Source organism: Heterodontus francisci, chromosome 31 (genome assembly GCF_036365525.1).
Source record: "Heterodontus francisci isolate sHetFra1 chromosome 31, sHetFra1.hap1, whole genome shotgun sequence".
NCBI classification, from domain to species: domain Eukaryota; kingdom Metazoa; phylum Chordata; class Chondrichthyes; order Heterodontiformes; family Heterodontidae; genus Heterodontus; species Heterodontus francisci.
Genome location: NC_090401.1, coordinates 23640876 through 23664698, shown reverse-complemented (window position 1 = coordinate 23664698; position 23823 = coordinate 23640876). Strand labels below are relative to the sequence as shown.

Below are 23823 nucleotides of genomic sequence, written 5' to 3'. Positions count from 1 at the left end.
TGAGCAGAAGAGGTTCAATTGCACAAAGTGATTGATATATATTGCTATAAAATCTTTCAGTGAAACAATATTACTTCATAGCTGTGATATACTGGAAGTGAAGCCTGTGCTCCCAGTGGAGCACTGAGCGATAAGAGCAGTCTCTGGGGAAGTGGCTGTGAACCATGAAGGGTATCACAACCAAACCTGTCCTCACTTAGTATCTACTCACACACTATTTTTCAGAAGGGGCTAAAATTTTGTTTCAGCTTTCCTTCTTCAGCCCAGGGTAGCTTTGGCTAATTGTAGCACCCCTGCCTTCCCGGTCCCTTCCCCTTTGTCCCACCCTATTCACTTGATTCCCTAGGCAGGCTGATTTTGATTGGAAAGCCCAATGGGTCACTCATCCTGAATTTCTCAATAACAAGCTTTCAGCTTGCTCCAGTTTTTCAGGATGGATCATTTGATTTTTTTTTAAACAGGGGTGGGGAGGTGGTCTCAGAGCATATTTTATAATACATGAGTGAGAGCCCATTGTTAATGCTTGTGAAAATACTGGAGGTATTTATGATATGGTTTGTTTATGGAGCAATTACTTAAAAAGCTATTTGCAGTAAAATACTGGCTGTTCTATTCAGATTACTAATGGCAGCTGACATTACCCAATAAGATTCACTCAAAGACCATTAATTTATCTGTAGCACCACTGCATGATTTATAGAGCTGGACCATGATTAAAACAGAAACATTTCTAATCCATCATTGAGGAGGAGATATGTTTTGAAAATTTTAATTCAGTGAATAATGGTTCAATTAAAGCTGACACATAAGAAAGAAAGAAGAACTTGGATTTACATAGTGCCTTTCACAGTCTCAGGACTTCCCAAAGTGCTTTACAGTCAAGTTTGTACTTTTGAAGTTTAGTCACTGTTGTGTTGTGGGAAATGCAGCAGTTAACTTGTGCACAGCAAGATCCCACAAACAGCAATGTGACAATGACCAGTTTGTCTGTTATGCACAAACCTGAAGTAGCAGTGATTCCATCTTATAACTGTAAGACGGAACAACACATAGCATCTGCAATGTACAAGAAAATAGAAAAGGGATTGACAGCATATTAGAAGGATGCTGGAGTTTCAGCAAAGGTTCAAAGCTACAGAATATTACTGATGTCAAAGAAAACAATGAACTGACTGCATTCATGCTGATTTTAGTATTCCTTCACCTTTGATCATCAAAATCATTCAAACTGCCTGATGTTGGACATGTAACAAATATTCTTTACCCCTGTCTCTAGCCGTGACAGACTATATAACCTGCTGTGTCTATTGTTCTTTAATGGCAGTTATTTCAATGGTGTACCTCCAGTAAAAGCTGCAGACTTGATGTGTTGTGATTTCAAAAGAAATAACAGGAGACACTTGTTAGATGAGATTAAATTGTTTGGACACCAACTATGATGGATCTGTCACACATCATTATTACTTCACCCCCTCCCCCCTCCCTCCAGGATGCTTTGGAAATGTTCCTCCCACTAAAATGAATCCCGCTTTGCTAGTTGATTGTGTAGCGTTGTTTGCTTTCTGATCCTAAAGACCAACACTGAGATTATCCATGTGATTAATAACCCATCTGAAGTGATTAATCTAACTCAAACTGTCAGTGCAACAAGTCTAGAAGCTCAGCTCGGAGGAATTCACAATTTCTGATATCAGGCTTTTAAACAGGACTCAAAATGTGTCAACAAAGCTATTACCTGTGGGAGAAATGGTGCTGCAATATGTAAAGAGATGAAAAAAATGTAAATCTGAAATATTGGAAGTACACAGGGGTCTGTTGGTGACTGAAGAGAGAAGAGATGGCTTAACATTTTAAGTACATGCTCTTGGTCAGAACCAGTCTCAGTGATAAATGAGCTATAGGGCTGAACAAAATGAAGAGAGATGGGGGAGAAGGGCAGCAGGTCATCCAGCGGTCAGATATGATAACTACTGTGTGTAAAAGTAGTTATTCAGCATATTGTCTTATTGACATGGCTCAACTTTACCATTGACCACAAAGAGGAATGTAGGGTGCTTTAGTGATGATCTAGTAGCATCCCACTGTATGATTTATGAAGCTGGAACATAATTAAAAAGAAAGCATATACAATGAGGAAAACAATTATTAAACAATCTAAATTTACTTTAATTTGGTCCACTGGGGTGGATATCACATCTTCCAAAGGTATGTACTGGTGGGTATTAAGGGTTAGAGTGATCTCCTGAGCTAGTTTCAATCACCTAGATGGGTTGCAAAGAAAACTTCTGGATTTTTCCCCCACATTGGCCTGGGGTTTTATCTGGGTTTTTTTTCCCTCACCCAGGAGATCATCTGGTCTTGGGTTGGAGTGGACAGTGTATATACTGTGATACACAAAGTATCGTAAGTGTGTGGGACAGGTGGATGGACAAGAAGGTCTCTATCTTTCCATCGTTGTTTGTAATCCTGAGGCCTGAGGTGATGGGATAAATTTAATGTTGGCCGATGATGTGAAGCAGGTGATATCGAATTGGTCATCTGTTATACAGTCTGCCTGATCTTTCTTTAGATCGAAGCCAATCGAAATAGAAATGGAGAGAGGCATTTAACAAGTGGCTGAGTCAATTTTTCCCATTTTACACGTTACCCCTCAGGGCATCTCCACCAGAAAAGAAACAAAGATCTTCACCACATATCAACAGGAAACCAGAACCTGAACTTAATGAGTAATATGCTTCTTTATTGTAATGACACAATAAAAGAGACTGATGCCCTTGTTCATTTAATGCCCGTTTACCTCACCCTCCTGCAGTGAGCGAAACTAAAATTATACTTTTGAACTGGGCAAATATTTTCATTTCATATTCAGGTTTTTAAATTGTCTTCTACTGGGAAAAATGGTGCAATGAAGTTTGAAAATTAAGTTGTTTTTAAGATATCAACACTATTAAAATGAAAGCGATCAATCTCTTATCCCTGATATCATGATTAAATTCTGATTTTGCTGCAAGTGACAATTTTTTTTTTTGCATCTTGTTATTTTGCTCCCTGCAGTTTTCAAATCTACGTCAGGTCAGTCGATAGGGACTTATACAAAGAGTCATACTGAATAGATTATGCATAGAGATGAAAACCATTTATAATATAGTGGTCCACAATAAGTTCTATTCCAACAATAAGATATCCTAATATTAATAAAAACAAGAAATGCTGGAACCACTCAGCAGGTCTGGCAGCATCTGTGAAAAGAGAAGCAGAGTTAACGTTTCGGGTCAGTGACCCTTCTTCTTGTTATCATTATCGTTTGGGCAAAAATATCCTCTGTACTGCTCTACTTTTGGATGAAATTGCTTGTACTGATCAAGTGATGGATAACACCGGCTATCTTTGTGACCTCCTCCAGCATTACAGTCCTCCAAGAACTTTGCGTTCCTCCAACCCTGGCCCCTTCTTCATCCACCTCCTTCCTTCACACCACCATTGGCAGCTATGTCTTCAGTTTTTTAGGCCCAAACTCTGGATTCCCTCCCTTAACCACTCTGCCCCTCCACCTCTCTCTCCTCCTTTAAGATCCTCCTTAAAACTTAGCTTTTGCCAAAGCTTTTGATCACCTATCCTACTGTCTCCTTTGACTCAGTTTCAATTTTTGGCTGATTTCACTGTGGTGAAATACTTTGGGATGTTTTACTATATTAAAGGCACTATATAAATGCAAGTTGTTGTTGGAGAATGAAACTGGAGAGTGGGGGAGTCTGAAAACTCTGTGGTCCCAATATACCAGGAGCAGAAAAGAATGGTGTAGCACAGGGAGATTGACACTCATTCCATTCACACAGCATCTAGGATCAATAAATGTCAGAAGAAATCCAATTGCTAGAGGGGCCAATATTAATGTGCATTCTGTTTTAAATAAGCTGTGCAGTGACACTATCTACTTGTATCTCAAAGTACCAGCAAAGCTAGCACCCTGCTCCAACCCAACTCCTCTTCCATAAAGTTCAGGGACACAGCTTGTCAGAGCTGCTTTGTGTTACCTGGTTTCCACTCTGGTGGTATTGAGGTGACAGCCTAAAGTACCAGTGAGGCAGACGTGCATCTTACCTTTGTGGCTGATCCTTTAAAGATTCATTTCACTAATTCAGCACACTATTACTCTGATACTGTTCTGCTTTTAGACATGAGATCTTTAAAGAAAAAAAACCTTGCATTAATATAGCACCTTTAACAGCTATAGGCCATCCCGATGTGTTTTACAGCCAATGAAGTACTATAGAACTGTGGTCACTGTTTTAATGTAGGAAACACAGCAGCCAATTTGCACACAGCAAGGTCCCACAAACAGCAATGTGATGTGTTATTATTGTATGGCTGACAGCAGTTTCATTTTTTCTTGAAGAAATGGTTAGTAATGTAAGATTGTAGGAGTTATTAATTCCTTCTTCAAATCTAATTTCAGCATTCAAAAACCGATGAGACAATATCCGGTTTGTTAATTCAAACAAAAATCGCCTCAAATATAATTATCTTAATTGTCTGCTCATTAACTGACAATATTGTGTCAGCCATGATCTTATTGAATGGCTCAGGAACAAAAGGCCTTCTACTGCTCCTATTTTTTATGCTTTTATGTAAACTGGGCTGGACAATGTGAAATAATAGTAACTACAGTTAGTGTTGGATTGCCACAAGTGATAACACAGTACAGAAGCTGTTACTGTTACAATTTGAGCATTGGTACAAATTTGTGATGTATCAAATTTTGGGAGCAATTGTAACCATAATAAATGGGTGGGTTGAGTGGGATTTTTAAAAATTCATTCATGGAATGTGGGTGTCGCTGGCTCGGCCAGCATTTATTGCCCATCCCTAATTGCCCTTGAGAAGGTGGTGGTGAGCTGCCTTCTTGAACCGCTGCAGTCCATGTGAGGTAGGTACACCCACAGTGCTGTTAGGAAGGGAGTTCCAGCATTTTGACCCAGCAACAGTGAAGGAACTGCGGTATAGTTCCAAGTCAGGACGGTGTGTGACTTGGAGGGGGACTTGCGGGTGGTGGTGCTCCCATGCATTTGCTGCCCTTGTCCTTCTAGTTGGTAGAGGTCGCGGGTTTGGAAGGTGCTGTCTGAGGAGACTTGGTGCGTTACTGCAGTGCATCATGTAGATGGTACACACTGCTGCTACTATGTGCGGTGGTGGAGGGAGTAAAACTTTATGAATGGGGTGACAGTCAAGTGGGCTGCTTTGTCCTGGATGGTGTCGAGCTTCTTGAGTGTTGTTGGAGCTGCACCCATCCAGTCAAGTGGAGAGTATTCCATCACACTCCTGACTTGTGCCTTGCAGATGGTGGACAGGCTTTGGACAGTCAGGAGGTGAGTTACTCGCCACAGGATTCCTAGCCTCTGATCTGCTCTAGTAGCCACGGTATTTATATGGCTATTCCAGTTCAGTTTCTGGTCAATGGTAACTGCTAGGATGTTGATAGTGGGGGATTTAGCGTTGGTAATGCTATTGAATGTCAAGGGGAGATGGTTAGATTCTCTCTTGTTGGACATGGTCATTGCCTGGCACTTGTGTGGCTTGAATGTTACTTGCCACTTATCAGCCCAAGCCTCTTGCTGCATTTCTACACGGACTGCTTCAGTATCTGAGGAGTCATGAATGGTGCTGAACATTATGCAATCATCAGCGAACATCTCCACTTCTGACCTTACAATGGAGAAAGGTCATTGATGGAGCAGCTGAAGATGGTTGGGCCTAGGATAGTACAATGAGGAACTCCTGCTGTGATGTCCAGGAGCTGAGATAATTGACCTCCAACAAGCACAACCATCTTCCTTAGTGCTAGGTATGACTCCAACCAATGGAGAGTTTTCCCTCCATTCCCTTTGATTAGTTTTGCTAGGGCTCCTTGATGCCATGCTCGGTCAAATGCTGCCTTGATGTCAAGGGCAGTCACTCTCACCTCACCTCTTGAGTTCAGCTCTTTTGTCCATGTTTGAACCTAGGCAGTAATGAGGTCAGGAGCTGAGTGGCCCTGGCGGAACCCAAACTGAGCATCACTGAGCAGGTTATTGCTAAGCAAGTGCAACTTGATCGCAATGTCAATGGCACATTCCATCACTTTACTGATGATTGAGAGTAGACAGATGGGGCAGGTTGGACTTATCCTGCTTTTTGTGTACAGCACATATCTGGGCAATTTTCCATATTGCTGGGTGGATGCCAGCGTTGTAGCTGTACTGGAGCAGCTTGGCTAGGGGCGCGGCAAGCTCTGGAGCACAGGTCTTCAGTACTATTTATTGCAGGAATATTGCCATGGCCCATGGCCTTTGCAGTATCCAGTGCCTTCAGTTGTTTCTTGATATCATGCAGAGTGAATTGAATTGGCTGAAGACTGGCATCTGTGATGCTGGAGACCTCAGGAGAAGGCCGAGATGGATCATCCACTCGACACTTCTGGCTGAAGATTTTTGCAAATGCTTCAGCCATATCTTTCGCACTAATGTGCTGGGCTCCCCCATCATTGAAGATGGGGATATTTATGGAGCCACTTCCTCCAGTTAGTTATTTAATTGTCCACCACCATTCTCGGCTGGATGTGGCAGGACTGCAGAGTTTAGATCTGATCCGTTGGTTATGGCATCGCGTAGCTCTGCCTATTGCATGCTGCTTTCGCAGTTTGGCATGCAGATAGTCCTCTGTTGTAGCTTCACCAGGTTGACACCTCATTTTGAGGTATGCCTGGTGCTGCTCCTGGCATGCCCTCCTGCACTCTTCATTGAACCTATGTTGGTCTCCTGACTTGATGGTAGTGGTAGAGCAGGGAATATGCCGGGCCAGATTGTGGTTGAGTACAATTCTGCTCCTGCCCAGTTTTGCATTGCTAGATCTGTTCGAAAACTATCCCATTTAGTACGGTGGTTGTGCGACACAACACGATGGAGGATATCCTCAATGCAAAGACGGGACTCCATCTCCACAAGGACTGTGCGGTGGTCACTTCTACCAATACTGTCATGGGCAGATGCACCTGTGACAGGCAGATTGGTCAGGACGAGGTCAAGTATGTTTCTCCCTCTTGTTGGTTCCCTTCACCACCTGTCACAGACCCAGTTTAGCAGCTATGTTCTTTAGGACCCAGCCGGCTCAGTTGGTAGTGGTGCTACCAGGCTACTCTTGGTGATGGACATTGAAGTCCCCATCCAGAGTACATTCTGCACCCTTGCCACCCTCAGTGCTTCCTCCAAGTGGTGATCAACATGGAGGAGTACTGATTCATCAGCTGAAGGAGGACGGTAGGTGGTAATTAGAAGTAGGTTTCCTTGCCCATATTTGACCAGATGCCATGAGACATCATCTGGTCTGGAGTCTATGTTGAGGACTCCCAGGGTAACTCCTGCCCAAGTGTATACCACTGTGTCGCCACCTTTGGTGGGTCTGTCCTGCCAGTGGGACAGGACCTATCTGGGGATGGTGATGGCAGTGTCTGGGACATTGTTCGATATGATTCTGTGAGTATGACTATGTCAGACTGTTGCTTGACTAGTCTGTGGGACAGTTCTGTCAACTTTTGCACAAGCCTCCAGATGTTAGTAAGGAGGATTTTGCAGGGCTGGGTTTGCTGTTTTCGTTTCTGCTGCTTAGGTCAATGCCGGGTGCTCTGTCCAGTTTTGTTCTGTTTTGTTGACTTTGTAGCGGTTAGATACAATGGCTTGCTAGGCCATTTCAGAGGGCATTTAAGAGTCAACCACATTGCTGTAGGTCTGGAGTTACATGTAGGCCAGACCAGGTAAGGACGGCAGATTTCCTTCCCTAAAAGACATTAGTGAACCAGATGGGTTTTTACAACAATCGACAATGATTTCGTGGCCATCATCAAAATAGTTTTTAATTTCAGATTTATTAATTGAATTCTTCTGCTCTGGTGGGATTCTGATGTCCCCAGAGAAATACCCTGGGTGTCTGGATTACTAGTCCAGTGACAATACCACTACGCCACCGCCTCCCCCTTTTAAGAATTTTTAAAAAATGTTAAAATGTCGCAGCGAGAGAGAGGATCAGCAGAGAGGTGCAGCTTGCAGGAGGCCATACCCGCTACACAGGACAAGCTTCCTCAACATGTCGGAACAATAGTGTCTCAGGCTGGTATATCAGGTGATGGCATACATTTCTAGCCTGCTGGCACAAGTGGGCACAATTTGCCAGTGACAGTCAAAATCACCACAGCTGTCCACTTTTTGCCTCCAGATCCTTCCAGGGATTTGCTGGGGATATTTGCAGGATCTCGCAGTCGACGGCCCACAAGTATATAAGACAGGCTGGTTTGTGTGCATTGGCCGCCAATAATGTCAACTTTTCCTGTGATGACATCAAATCAGAATGAGTGGGTGCTCGGGTTTGTGGCTCCGACAGGCTTCCCAGGGGTCCAGGGTGTCATTGATTGCACAAATGTGATAATTAAAACACTCATAGATTCTCATGAATATTCATTAACCTCAAGGGTCTTCACTCCATCAATGTGCAGTTAGTGTGCAACCACAAAAAGATGTTTCTGCATGCTGAAAGATCACCTTTGGATCTCTGCCTCTCTCCTGGTTTTCTCTGCTCTCTTCTCTTTCAAGGAGGGAAAGAAGAAACTATAAGTGAGAGAAGATGAAAGTCATGGGATCTGTTCACCTGAGGGATGGAGAGCATTGGTTGAGGATGTCTATGAGCGATAGGCATGACATTGCATACGGATGAATGTGAGCGCCAGTGGTGGATGGCATAGAAGTGGTAGTGAGAAAGTGCATAGAGAGAGACAGATGGATGCACCTGCAAGGTAAGTTGTAGTGAGGAGTGATGTGCTGGAGTAGGCTTGAGAAGGCAGAATGAGAGGGTTGTGGTGATACCCACATCAAGGTGCAGAGGAATGTGCTATTGCTCTTATCTTTCCTGCCTTGCTGAGGTCATTGAATCACTTTCGGCATTGGACCTAGAAAAGTGGCACCACGCTCTTGTTACTGACCTCCTCGGCAACCTTCAACCATGCCTTCTTTGTCTCAGCCATCTTCCACCCCTCTCTAGGGAACAGTATCTCCCTCCAGGCTCTTACAGCCCTCAACAGCACATGCAGGGAGGAGTCGCTGAAGTTTTAACCCATCTCAATTCCATAGCAACTGGCTTTCCATGACAGCTCCAAATTTCTTTAACCTGCATGCTTGAACTGTTCCTTTAAATACTGGAGCTAAAATTGCATCATGCACATCGTCATCATGCCCGCTGATACTAATTGGATGGGAAACCCAGAAGTAAAATGGTAATGAGGTGGCTCAATTAAAAAGCCACTGACATACATGCTGCACTTACTTTTGGGTTTCCCACCTCCTATGGCCCCCACGTTGGCTCCAAGTGCACCTGTGCTTTAAAATCCAGCCCCTGGTCTTTTCTGGGCTTGTGATTTACTATGTTTCTCTGAGGTCCCTTTTGGGAAATTATGGTGGTTCTTTCACATTTTGTGCTTTGATTTGCTTCTCTTCCTGTGCTAACCTTCATATCTTTACCCTTTTCTCTTGTTTGCATTTCTTCAGGGTTCTTCGAGTCATCTGCATTTCAGCCATATATTGATATCATTTATTCTTTTCCATTTTCTCCTTGCCTTACATAACTTGGGCTGGTTTGTTTGGTATAACAGGGACTTCAGTTGGGTCAGTCTCAATCCAATTCCTGGTACGTATGAGTTCACTGCGTATAACGGTCCATAATTAAGCACCAATTAGAACGGAATTGGCAATCTCAGTCTGTGAGCGGGCACAAGAATAGCAGGTCTGGGAACCAGAAGCTAGTTCTGGGATTTTGTTGAGCTCCTGACGTCAGGCTCCATGGCACCAGGGAGCCCAACACAGGGAATACCAGAATGCCAGGCCCGATCTTCCCGGCGGTGGGGAAGCTCCGTGGCAGCACATCCACCGCTCTGCGGCAGGACCCATATTTCAATATTCAAATAACCTATTGAAATAGATTTAAATGGAAGCCAGAGCTATCTTACCAGCAAATCCTGATCTTCTGAGCAATGGCCAGCACTGCCCTGCCTTCACTTTCCTGTCCAGGGAAAGCTGGTGCTACCGAGGTGGGGAAGGAGGGGAGCTCTGCATTGTAGTGAAGTGGGGTCGGGGGGGTGCCGGTTGGTGGGAAGGGATCAACTCTGCATTTGCAGTGTAGTAGGATGGGGTGGGGGAAGGGTTGAGTTCTGCACCTAGGTCAGTTGTGGGGGGTGGTGTGAAAGGAGTCAACTCTGCACTTAGTGCAGTTGGGATGGAAAAGGATAGTCTGGGCTTTTCTGGTGTAGTTGGCATGGGGGGGGGAGCAAACTTTATTTTTAGTGTAGTTGGGGGGGCGCAGTCAACTTGATTTGTCAGTGCAGGCCTGGAAGCCCTTTAAAAATGGCGCAAGTGCCTGCACAGAAACAGGTGATGCTGTTGATGGCGTTTCCAAGGCCGCCCCCACCCTGTGATTGGTGGGGGGGGGGTGGGGGCACGGCTGCCTGTCATATTATACAGAGACGCCACGCGCTAGATCGTGGCGGTATGTCGGCACATGGCCTGCACCTGTGGGCTGCCATTTTTCTCGCCAGAAAATACCATCCAGCCCGAGATTACATTGATGCAGTTTGGGTAGATTCCTAATGCTGTCATTACAATCTATTATTGGGATACAGTAAATGGTGTTTGATTCCGTATCTGGCCTGTGCTGTTTCTGACCCAAGAGATTCTTGATGCTGACACTGTACTAAAAATGATTTATTTTCCTTAAGTGACAACCCTCAGCTTGAAAGAAACACAATGCAAATGTATTTGATGGTGGATACACAAGATTACAGTAGGTGGTTAGTGTGAACACAGAGCTTGATTGAAAAAGTGTGTCAGTTTGTTTAGTAGTAGAACATGTCCTGAATAGTCAAAAAACAAACTGTACATTTGGCAAGCTGTTATTGCAATTTAATTAATATGTTTACTTCTTATATTGTGGCATACATTTGAGGCTTAAAGTCATTGATAAAGCTATTTCAGCAGGTGTTTAAATGGACGACTGCACAACGAAGCAATTGGTGATGTAATGAAGTCATGATCACACCTGTAAGTTTCTTTGGAAATTTAGTCCTGTTTGAACTTGAGATAAACTGGAAGAAAACAGGGAAACTGCCAGGCTGCACATTGATACCTATTTGTAAAGGCATGGCTAAAATAAGGGGCACTGTTCCAATACAGTTCCCATTCATGGTATGATGTCTCAAACTCTTTCATACTGTGTTACTGCTGGAACAAAGCCTCGCTGAAAGCTTTTCAAAGCAGCAACAACCGACTAAAACAGCTTCAGGCTTGCGTTTAAAAAAAACTATATGCCATGTCATTATAAACATGTAACATAAATTATTAATAAACTTCTCATTTTACAGTGTTGTCCTCGTCACTGTATGATGCTGACCCTGACTCCTTGAAACTCCTTTACAGGAGACTGGTGAATGGTATCAGTTTGGAATCAGAATCTAGGGAAGATACTTGACTCTGAGGAAATCCTTGCTTGAGGAAGGTCGTAGAGCAAGACAGATGCGGTGTGTAACACAGATAAATGCAGAAAGAAAAATAGCGGACATTAACCATTTTATGTGGGCTTTAAACTACCATGAATCCTAATTTGCAATACAGTGAACTCTTAGCCCGGAGATGGGTCCCATAAAATGACACTGATTGGGAACACCTAATTTGGCTGATTTTTATTTTAAGAATGTAGGTTAGATTTCTGTCTGATTTGTCCTCTGAAAACTAATATCAAATAGGATATAAAGTCACAGCCTCCTGCTACAGTTGCACTACTTCGCATATTCACACAGTCCTCATACTGTAGAAAACAGATACTATCATGCCCTCTGCTCAATGCTTTAGTGGGCTATCATCTTATTTAAGGTTTTATCAACACAGTTAATGTACACCTTGAAGTAACGATTTTATTGTGGGTTGCTGGTCTAAGCAAGGGTGTCAGAAATTCAATATCAGGGTTGGCTGTGTTCAATTGATGACCTCTGTGGGCAGATTAATAAAATGTGCATGGTGGGACAGACAACCTCAACAGTACATTAAAGAAGGAATTATTTTCATATGGCAAGATTGCCAAGGAATAGAAATAATTTTCCTTAAAAAAAGAAAGAAAAAATAGAGGAAAGAAATCTGATATTTGTACTTCTCCGAGGCCTGATAAATTGCCTGATTACCCGGAATTAGAATATGTGCCCTGTATGTTAGTGTAAAAGCTATGCTCAAATGTATCCCTTTGGCCAACCATTTCAAAAGTGCCTGGGTTTATGAAAAATAAGAAATCATACTAATGGTTCACGAAAGTGGCTAAGAGATATACAATGAACAAATTGTCAAGTATTACAGGAACGGAGTTACATGTTTTACATAATTAAGGAAGTACGCGAGGACTTTATCATCGACAGCTAACACCCAATATAATCTTATCAAGTTGGGAGAGAAAATTCTTTTTTTTACATTAATGACCGAAATTTCAAGCAATTTGCAAGAGGATGGATTTCCTGACTTTTCTGAACAGACGCAGATGATTTCTGCTGATGAGAGATGGCGAGACCCTTGAGGAGTGCAAACGTCTCCCCACAGCTAATGGAAGGATAGAAGGGTTTATTAAAGTTCTGTTGCAGCTCACCCTGATTCACTTTAGTTTATAGAAACCTTGTTAGCAAAATCTATGGTTACAGAACATTCAAATATATTCTAGTGCATTCCAACAGTAGTGTGATTTTATTACAGGAGACGTTCTTGGGTATCATGGCAAATAAGGAAACAATCTACAGCTGTATGGTCACAAGTAATCTTGTGCTTGGAGGAAAAAAGAGTGACCCGACAGCACAAAATAAATAATTTTAAATTAAGTTTGAATTAAGAGGGGTAGACTGCACTTTAAGTAAGGGTATATTTTTTGAGCGAACAATTGAGGACTAGATCCTGGTAATGTGAAAGTTGGCTTTTTCATAGATAGTCAGCCTGATTAAGTAAAATGTAGACACACCGAGCAGGGTGTTCTGATCAAGTAAGGAGGGGTCTAGGGGCTCCCTCTTTTCCCTTTCCTTGTTTGAACACAACAGGTTTAATTCTTTTTTAAAGTGGATGTACGGGCCAATTTAGTAGGTGCTTGTTTAGTTACTTGCTATGGTCATAACAAGAATCAATTGGATAGGTTTTCCTGATTTTAACAAAGAAGGTGGTTAACTTTATTGGACTTAAACTGAACTAATTAAAATAATGAACAACATGCCAACTTTTACACATGCGCACACACACAGAGGTTCACGCACACACAAATAGATTACAGAGTGGGGAAGGGTAGATTGGTTAAGTTAGAGTCCATAGCAAAAGCGGTATACAGTATGTGGAGTTTGGTGATTCGGCTGGCTTCTAGCTGAATTCGATAGTCCTGAGGCTTTTAGTTTGAAGAGGTAGATGACTGATTCGGTACGTCTCCTTGAGACGGTGATGCGAATGATATCCTCCAAAGGGGTTTCTGATTGTAGCCAGAGTATACAAAGGTGGTCAGTCAACAGGCAGGATTTGAAGCTTGCAAGCTGGAATGGAGAGAGAGAAAGGAGTGACCCCCCCCACTTGGGTCTGCACGTGTCAGAGTCCAGATGCTTCTCCTTGCTGCTGCAGAGAAACACAAGCTTAAAACCACAGATGGAGTGTTGTGGGGGAGGGTGGGATAGAGGGCTTGTCACATGCCACTCACCCAGTGATTCAAGCATGGTAGTTAGCAATGTATTTCTTCTTGTTAAAAAGAACAGGCAGTTCCCTTAAACTTCCTGGGTCTTGGTTCTTGCTCGGATGAGCTGTCACTTTTTTCTCCACTTCACAGGCATGGCAATGTAGCATACAGTGTTGCAAATTAGATGGCCATCTTAGGCTGCTAGCAAAGTCATCATTTATCATTCAAAAATATTAATTCAGTTCTCCAGTCAGTGGTGTGACAAGGGTTTAACAATAATTATTATCTTGAGATTTTTTTTCCTTTGAATATTAAGAAAGTTAGGAAGAGCACCTGACAGTGCATTATGTGTGGTGCTTTGGAAGGATTGTGCTTGATGTGTTAGTGACATTTCTCACTCAGTATTTTCTTTCATATGTCTTATGTTTTTACTGATTGGGCAGGATCTTATGTCCTTTAAAAATAATCGGTCAGGACCATTTCCCGGTCCCGACCCCGCACTTGCCGGCAGCCGCCCACCAATGCAATTTTATGGGAGGCGTTCTCCTAACTGGCTACCTCTGTGTTCGCCATCCAATTAAGGATGGCACATGGGTTCCAGAGGCTGCAGGCCCAATCAGAGATGGCCACTCTTAGCCATCCTCTGAAGCCATTTTTAATTTGTTAAAATAAATTGTGGTCACAGCTGCCAGGCCACAAACCCCACCACAGGATGGCCATTGGCTGCAGCTGTTACCTGCTGATCGTCCACAGGATGGCCATTGGCTGCAGCTGTTGCCTACTGATCTTCCACAGGATGGCCATCGGCTGTAGCTATGATCTGCTGGTCTTTGCACTTCAATTGGGGGTATGGGGTGGGAGCTAAAAGAGGCCTCATGGGCACCCTAGCCTGCTGCCGGCAAGCCACCTCCAGGCACCTGCCGGGCTTTGGCCTCAGTGGGGGCCAGTCTGGCGGGGCTCCCAATCTGCCCAAAATTGGGCACTTAATTATTCAGCATGGCTACCTACCCAACAGTGGCGGTTAGCCCTCGCCTCTTCCACCCTGCCTCCAGAAAGATCAGCCAGATACGGGAACTCTTCGGCCCACTGACACGATATACTTACATTCCACCTTCCTCCGCTCCCGCTTTCAAGCTCACCTCCGTGGGACCGGGAAGATTCCTCCCATTATATCAGGCATATGAGTAACAGCTGCAGGAAAGATATTAATAGGGCAATGTCTTCATGGAGAACTCTTTCTGTTTGGAGAGAAAGAAGTGGTGGAAAATCCCACTATCATTTTTGTCAGGACAACATCATCTCCAAGTGATGCATTTCAACTTGAATCACATCAACCTGGTTTAGAATCATAGAAAATTTACGGCACGTAATGAGACCACTTGCCCCATCGTGTCTGCGCTGACCAAAAAACGAGCCATCAGTCTAATCCCACCTTCCAGCATTTGGTCCGTGACCCAGCAGGTTACGGCACTTGAGATGCATATCCAGACATCTTTTAAATGAGTGGAGGGTTTCTGCCTCTACTACCCTTTCAGGCAGTGAGTTCCAGACCCCCACCACCCTCATCTCTCCTCTAATCTTTCTACCAATCACTTTAAATCTATATCCCCAAGTCACTGATCACTCTGCTAAGGTGAATAGGCCCTTCACATCCACTCCATACAGGTCCCTCACAATTTTGTACATTTCAATCAGATCTTCCCTCAGCCTTCTCTGTTCCAAGCAGAACAACCCCAGCCTATCCAATCTTTCCTCATAGCTGCATTTTCCAGTCCCTGCAACATCCTCGTAAATCTCCTCTGTACCCTCGCTAGTGCAATTACATCCTTACTGTAATGAGGTGATCAGAACTGCACACAGTACTCAAGTTGTGGCCTAACCAATGATTTATACAGTTCCAGCATAACCTCCCTGCTCTTATATTCTATACCTCGGCTAATAAAGGAAAGGATTCCATATGCCTTCTGAACCACCTTATTGACCTATCCTGCTACCTCTGGGATCTGTGGACATTCACTCCAAAGTCCTTCACTTCCTCTACACCTCTACACCTTTCAGTATTCTCCCATTAATCGTGTATTCCTTTGCCTTGTTTGGCCTCGCCAAAAGCATCACCTCATACTTCTCCGGGTTGAATTAAATTTGCCACTTTTCTGCCCACCTGACCAGTCCATCTGAATCTTCCTGCAGCCTACAGCTATCCTCCTCGCTATCTACCACACACCAATCTTTGTGTCATCTGCAAACTTCTTGATCATGCCCCACAAAAAGCAGGGGATCCAGTGCTGAGCCCTGCAGAACACCACTGGAAACAGCCTTCAGTCACAAAAACACCCGTCAACAATTACCCTTTGTTTCTTGACACTGAGCCAATTTTGTATCCACCTTGCTACATTTCCCTGGAGCCCATGGGCTTTTATTTTTTGAACCAGTCTGCCACGTGGGACCTTATCAAAAGTCTTGCTAAAATCCATGTAGACCAAATCAACTGCACTACCTTTATCAATTTTCCTGGTTACTTCCTCAAAAAATGCGATCAAGTTGGACAGACAAGATCTTCCCTTAACAAATCCATGCTGACTATCCTTGATTAATCTGTGCCCTTCTAAGTGACAGTTTCTCCCGTCTCTCAAAATTGATTCCAATAATTTGCCCACTACTGAGGTTAGACTGATTGGCCTGTAATTATTCGGTCTATCCCTCGCTCCCTTTTTAAACAGAAGTACAACATTAGCAGTTCTCCAATCCTTCGGCACCTGTATCCAGTGAGGACAGGAAAATGATGGACCTTCCGTTATTTTTTCTCTTGCTTCTTTTAACAACCAGGGGTACATTTTATCCAGCCCTGGTGATTTATTAACTTTCAAGGATGCTAATCCCATCAATACTTCCTCTCTCCCTATGTTTATCACATCCAATATTTCACACCCCTCTTCCTTAACTACAATATCTGAATCACCCCCCTTTTGTGAAGACAGATGCAAAGTATTCATTAAGAACCATACCAACATCTTCTGCCATCACACATAGGTACTTTTTTGGCCTTTTATGGGCCCTACTTTTTCCTTATATCCTCTTACTTTTGATGTATTGATAAAACATCTTTGGGGTCACCTTGATTTTGCTTATCAATATTCTTTCATGCCCTCTCTTTGCTTTCCTAATTTCCTTTTTGATTTCACCCCTCCAGTTTCTATACTCCTCTCAGCTTTCTGTAGTATTCAGTTCTCGGTGTAGGACATAAGCTTTCCTTTCCTGCCTTATCTTACCCTGTAAGCTCCTTGACATCCATGGGGCTCTCGATTTGACAGTCCCATTCTTTTTCGTTGTGGGAACATGTTTACTCTGAACCCCTTGAATCTCTCCTTCGAATGTCTCCCACTGCTCTGACACTGATTTACCTTCAAGTAGCTGTTTCCAGTCCACTTTTGCTAAATCACTCCTCAGCTTAGCAAAATTGGCCTTGCTGCAGTTGAGAACTTTAACTCCTGTTCTATCCATGTACTTTCCATAATTATGTTAAAACTGACTGAATTATGATCACTGCTGCCAAAATGCTCTTCCACTGCCACTCCTTCCACCTACCCATCTGCACCTCAAGAATTCTGCTCCCTCAATTCCTTTCACACTAAAATTATCCCAGTTAATATTGGGGTAATTAAAATCCCCTACTATTACTGCCCTATTGTTTTTGTACTTCTCAGAGATTTGTCTACATATCTGCTCTTCTATATCCCTCTGACTGTTTGGGAGTCTATAGTACATACCTAGCAGTGTGATTGCCCCTTTTTTGTTCCTTAGCTTGATCCAAATGGCTTCATTTGATGAACTTTTCAACATATCATCCCTCATTACAGAAGTAATTGTTTCTTTGACCAAAATTGCCACTCCCCCTCCTTTCTTATCCCCCTCCCTACCAAGTCTGAAAGCCCTGTAAAGAACTTCCTTCTTTAAGCCATGTTTCTGTGATAGCTATGATATCCCACTGCCACGTGTCTACCTATGCCCTCAGCTCATCTGCTTTAATTGCTATACGCCTTGCATTGAAAAGGATACCCTTGAGCACTGCCAAACTCTTTTTTTTATTTTCTAACTTTTGTTTCTTCTGTCTTCCAGACTCATCCATTAATTTTCTGCCTTCCATTTTCATCTCTGATTTTGTCCCAACTAAGTCAATCCTCAGGTTCCCATCCCCCTGCCAAACTACTTTAAACCCTCCCCGACAGCACTAGCAAAAATGGTCCACAAGGAACTCAGTCCCGGCTCTGTTCAGGTGCAACCTGTCCAGCCTGTACAGGTCCCATCTCCCCTAGAGCCAGTCCCAATGTCCCAAGAATCTAAAGCCCTCCCTCCTACACCAACTTTCCAGCCATGCATTCATCGGTCTTATCCTTCAATTACTGTACTCACTTGTGCGTGGCACTGGAAGTAATCTGGAAATTGCTACTTTTGAGGTCCTGCTTGCTAATTTCTTACCTAGCTCAGTAAACTGTTTCTACAGGACCACATCTCTCTTTCTACCTATGTTGTTGACCCTAGCACTACACCATCCTGGATTCAAGTCTGCAGCTACTGAAATGCCTGTCTATTCCCCTGACGATTGAATCTCCGATCACTATTGCCTTTCCAGTCTTCCTTGTACCCCACTGTACACCTGAGCCACCCGTGGTGCCATAGCTTTAGCTCTGGTGCACTCCCGAGATGAACCATCACCTTCCTCAGTATTCAGAATTGAATACCTTTTGGAGAATGAGACACAGTCAGGGGTCTCCTGCACTAGCTGCCTGTTTCTTCTGGACTGTCTGGCGGTCTCGTGAAGACAGTGCCTTTCCACGTCCTTCTTAGGCTTTGTTTGTACTGCAGCTACCAGGCTAAGACTTGGCAGGACCTGGGTAACACTACTGATCGCCATATTGAACATCCAAGGACAGGACAGAGCTCGGCATTTGTGCTACATTCCGCTCTAAGCAGGTAACTTTGAAATATTTTGAAAGGATGGATAGCAGAATCTGCATTAAGATGTTACAAATAATTTAGTTTAGGTTTATAAAATTCTCAGGAAGTCCAGAGGAACCTCTTTCCTCTCAGCATTTCTGAACCTGGTTTGGTATTCTGTGCAGAGTACATACACACCAATTTTGAATGATAAGATAAACGGAATCACTTGCTTTGTCCCAGTACTATCCCACTGAAAGGCTTCTACTATTTTAACTTTGTTTGATTGGTTATTTACATTCATCAATTCCATTTATTTCAAATATTCTTTCATTTACTAATTATGATGTAGCATTTGGTTTATTGGTATTTAAAATTGAAGGCGAAGATGGGTTAACTTTTTTAGTATTGATTATTTGAAGGAAGAGGGGAGCATAGAACATGATTCAATGTCTAATCCCTTCCCTCGAGAATTCCCTCCCTCAATGCCTTTCAGACTCTCCTTAAAACTCACCTTTTTTGGCTGTACCTCCTTATAGCTCCAGTGACTTGGGATCTATCTTCTTGCCTCACACCTCTATGAAATATCTTGCTTTACTACATTAAAAGTACTATATAAATGGAAATTTGTTGTTACTGTTGTGGTGATGGTGATGTGAGTGTGGGTCAGAAGGTTGGGAACCAGGAATAAAAGTTACTGGGATAAGTGCATGATTTGTAGAACATCTTGGTTCCAGTCCAGTTGGGATTATGGTAATGGGTCTGTTGAATGTAATTTGTCAAGGTTGATTGATGCAAATTGAAGCACCAATCCTCTGGAGATTTTACTTGATTGAAGAGAAATTTCAGACTTTTCTTTTGGTCACTCGACCTCTGTTTGTTCGCCTTCCCCTGGGCATTAAGAAAGTTGGGTAGAGTCCGAGAAAATATGCATAGTTTATTAGGAGCAACAATCTCAATGGGCTAAATGGCCCTGTGGTGCATCATACTTTGGTACATTCTTGAATTCATGTCAAGAAGAACTAGGAACTTGTCTTTGAAAAGCTTTGAGCAGCAACTTTAGGGGATAGGAGTATGAAATATTCTTCCTTGCTTTGTCAATGATGTTAATCACGTCACTGTAATCATAGAAAGAAAAAATGAACAGCATCACTGTAACTCCCTTTTGCTTTACTTGAGCTCATTCAGCATTGCAATCCCAAATTGTTCTGATAGTGTGCGGAGATTTTCTCGAGATGATTTGTTTCATATTGAGGGTGGACAAAGGATAAGTAACAGTAGAGACAGGAAAAGATTTGGGTGCTTACTCTTAAGAATTAGAATTAGAATTAGAATTAGAATTAGAATATTACAGCGCAGTACAGGCCCTTCGGCCCTCGATGTTGCGCCGAGCTGTGAAACCATCTAACCTACACTATTCCATTTTCATCCATGTGTCTATCCAATGTCCACTTAAATGCCCTGTCCTATATCTATCACCCCTCAACTTGAAGCTATGTCCCCTCGTGTTTGCCATCACCATCCGAGGAAAAAGACGCTCACTATCCACCCTATCTAACCCTCTGATTATCTTATATGTCTCTATTAAGTCACCTCTCCTCCTCCTTCTCTCCAACGAAAACAACCTCAAGTCCCTCAGCCTTTCCTCGTAAGACCTTCCCTCCATACCAGGCAACATCCTAGTAAATCTCCTCTGCACCCTTTCCATAGCTTCCACATCCTTTCTATAATGCGGTGACCAGAACTGCACGCAATACTCCAGGTGCGGTCTCACCAGAGACTTGTACAGCTGCAGCATGACCTCGTGGCTCCGAAACTCGACCCCCCTACTAATAAAAGCTAACACACCATATGCCTTCTTGACAGCCCTATTAACCTGGTTAGCAACCTTCAGGGATTTATGCACCTGGACACCAAGATCTCTCTGCTCATCTACACTAACAAGAATCTTCCCATTAGCCCAGTACTCTGCATTCCTGTTACTCCTTCCAAAGTGAATCACCTCACACTTTTCCGCATTAAACTCCATTTGCCATCTCTCAGCCCAGCTCTGCAGCCTATCTATGTCTCTCTGTACCCTACAACATCCTTCGGCACTATCCACAACTCCACCGACCTTAGTGTCATCTGCAAATTTACTAACCCACCCTTCTACACCCTCTTCCAGGTCATTTATAAAAATGACAAACAGCAATGGCCCCAAAACAGATCCTTGCGGTACACCACTAGTAACTAAACTCTAGGATGAACATTTGCCATCAACCACCACCCTCTGTCTTCTTTCAGCTAGCCAATTTCTGATCCAAAGCTCTAAATCACCTTCAACCCCATACTTCCGTATTTTCTGCAATAGCCTACCGTGGGGAACCTTATCAAACGCCTTACTGAAATCCATATACACCACATCCACTGCTTTACCCTCATCCACCTGTTTGGTCACCTTCTCGAAAAACTCAATAAGGTTTGTGAGGCACGACCTACCAGTCACAAAACCGTGCTGACTATCTCTAATGTACTTATTCTTTTCAAGATGATTATAAATCCTGTCTCTTATAACCTTTTGCAACATTTTACCCACAACCGAAGTAAGGCTCACAGGTCTATAATTACCAGGGCTGTCTCTACTCCCCTTCTTGAACAAGGGGACAACATTTGCAATCCTCCAGTCTTCCGGCACTATTCCTGTCGACAGTGACGACATAAAGATCAAGGACAAAGGCTCTGCAATCTCCTCCCTAGCTTCCCAGAGAATCCTAGGATAAATCCCATCTGGCCCAGGGGACTTATCTATTTTCACACTTTCCAAAATTGCTAACACCTCCTCCTTGTGAACCTCAATCCCATCTAGCCTCGTAGCCTGAATCTCAGTATTCTCAACAACATTTTCTTTCTCTACTGTAAATACTGACGCAAAATATTCATTTAACACTTCCCCTATCTCCTCTGATTCCACACACAACTTCCCACTACTATCCTTGATTGGCCCTAATCTAACTCTAGTCATTCTTTTATTCCTGATATACCTATAGAAAGCCTTAGGGTTTTCCCTGATCCGATCCACCAATGACCTCTCGTGTCCTCTCCTTGCTCTTCTTAGCTCTCCCTTTAGATCCTTCCTGGCTAGCTTGTAGCTCTCAAGCGCCCTAACTGAGCCTTCACGTCTCATCCTAACATAAGCCTTCTTCTTCCTCTTGACAAGCGCTTCAACTTCTTTAGTAAACCACGGCTCCCTCGCACGACAACTTCCTCCCTGCCTCACAGGTACATACTTATCAAGGACACGCAGTAGCTGCTCCTTGAATAAGCTCCACATTTCGATTGTTCCCATCCCCTGCAGTTTCCTTCCCCATCCTACGCATCCTAAATCTTGCCTAATCGCATCATAATTTCCTTTCCCCCAGTTATAATTCTTGCCCTGCGGTATATACCTGTCCCTGCCCATCGCTAAGGTAAACCTAACCGAATTGTGATCACTGTCACCAAAGTGCTCACCTACATCTAAATCTAACACCTGGCCGGGTTCATTTCCCAGTACCAAATCCAATGTGGCATCGCCCCTGGTTGGCCTGTCTACATACTGTGTCAGAAAACCCTCCTGCACACACTGGACAAAAACTGACCCATCTAAAGTACTCGAACTATAGTATTTCCAGTCGATATTTGGAAAGTTAAAGTCCCCCATAACAACTACCCTGTTACTCTCACCCCTGTTGAGAATCATCTTCGCTATCCTTTCCTCTACATCTCTGGAACTATTCGGAGGTCTATAAAAGACTCCCAACAGGGTAACCTCACCTCTCCTGTTTCTATTTTTTTTTTTTTCTTATTTAATAGATTGCTGTTATTAAAACTAAATTCTGAAAATGGTGAGAATTTCCCCAGCTCTGTTCTTGGATTTGTCTTCATAGACATCATAGAAAATTGATGACACAGAAGGAGGCCATTCGGTTCATTGTGTCCATGCCGGTCGACAATGAGCTACCCAGCCTAATCCCACCTTTCTGCACTAGATCTATAGCCCTGCAGGTCACAGTTCTTCAAGTAGACAACCAAGTGCTTTCTAAATGTGATGAGAGTTGTTGCCTCTACTACCCTTTTAGGCAGTGAGTTCCAGATACCTACCACCCTCTGGGTGAAAAAATGTTTCCTCATCTGCCCTCTAATTGCTCTACCATTTATTTTAAATCTATGCTCCCTATTTTTGCCCCTCTGCTAAGGTAAATAGGTCATCCCTATTTACTCTACCTAGGCCCTCATAATTTTATATACCTCAATTAGGTCACCCCTCAGTATCCTCTGTTCCAAGGAAAACAACCCCAGCCTATCCAATCTTTCCTCAAAGCTAAAATTTTCCAGTTCTCAAAACAACCTCGTATATCTCCACTGCACCTTCTCCAGTGTGATCAGATCATTCCTGTAATGTGGCAAACATGATTTTTGGATGCTCTACTCAAGCTGTGGTCTAACTAATGTTGTATACAGTTTTTAAAAAAGTATTTATTCATGGGATGTGGGCATCACTGGCTTGGCCAGCATTTATTGCCCATCCCTAATTGCCCTTGAGAATGTGGTGGTGAGCTGCCTTCTTGAATTGCTGCAGTCTATGTGAGGTAAGTATACCCACAGTGCTGTTAGGAAGGGAGTTCCAGGATTTTGACCCAGCAACAGTGAAGGAACGGTGATATAGATCCAAGTCAGGATGGTGTGTGACTTGGAGGGGAACATGCAGGTGGTGGTGTTCCCATGCATTTGCTGCCCTTGTCCTTCTAGTTGGTAGAGGTTGTGGGTTTAGAAGGTGCGGTCTAAGGAGCCTTGGTGCGTTGCTGCAGGGCGTGTTGTAGATACTGCTGCCACTGTGCGTCAGTGGTGGAGGGAGTGAATGTTTGTGGATGGGGGGTGCCAATCAAGCGGGCTGCTTTGTCCTGGATGGTGTCGAGCTTCTTGAGTGTTGTTGGAGCTGCACCCATCCAGGCAAGTGGAGAGTATTCCATCACACACCTGACTTATGCCTTGTAGATGGTGGACAGGCTTTGGGGAGTCAGGAGATGAGTTACTCGCCGCAGGATTCCTAGCCTCTGGCCTGCTCTTGCAGCCACGGTATTTATATGGCTACTGCAGTTCAGTTTTTGGTCAATGGGC

At 43.5% G+C, this 23823-nt stretch overlaps 1 protein-coding gene across 1 annotated transcript in view; it reads left to right on the top strand.

Moving 5' to 3' along the window:
* The window catches only part of grik3 (glutamate ionotropic receptor kainate type subunit 3), a 561495-nt gene that overhangs the window by 33542 nt on the left and 504130 nt on the right, over positions 1-23823 (top strand). The gene's annotated exons all lie outside the window — the stretch shown is intronic.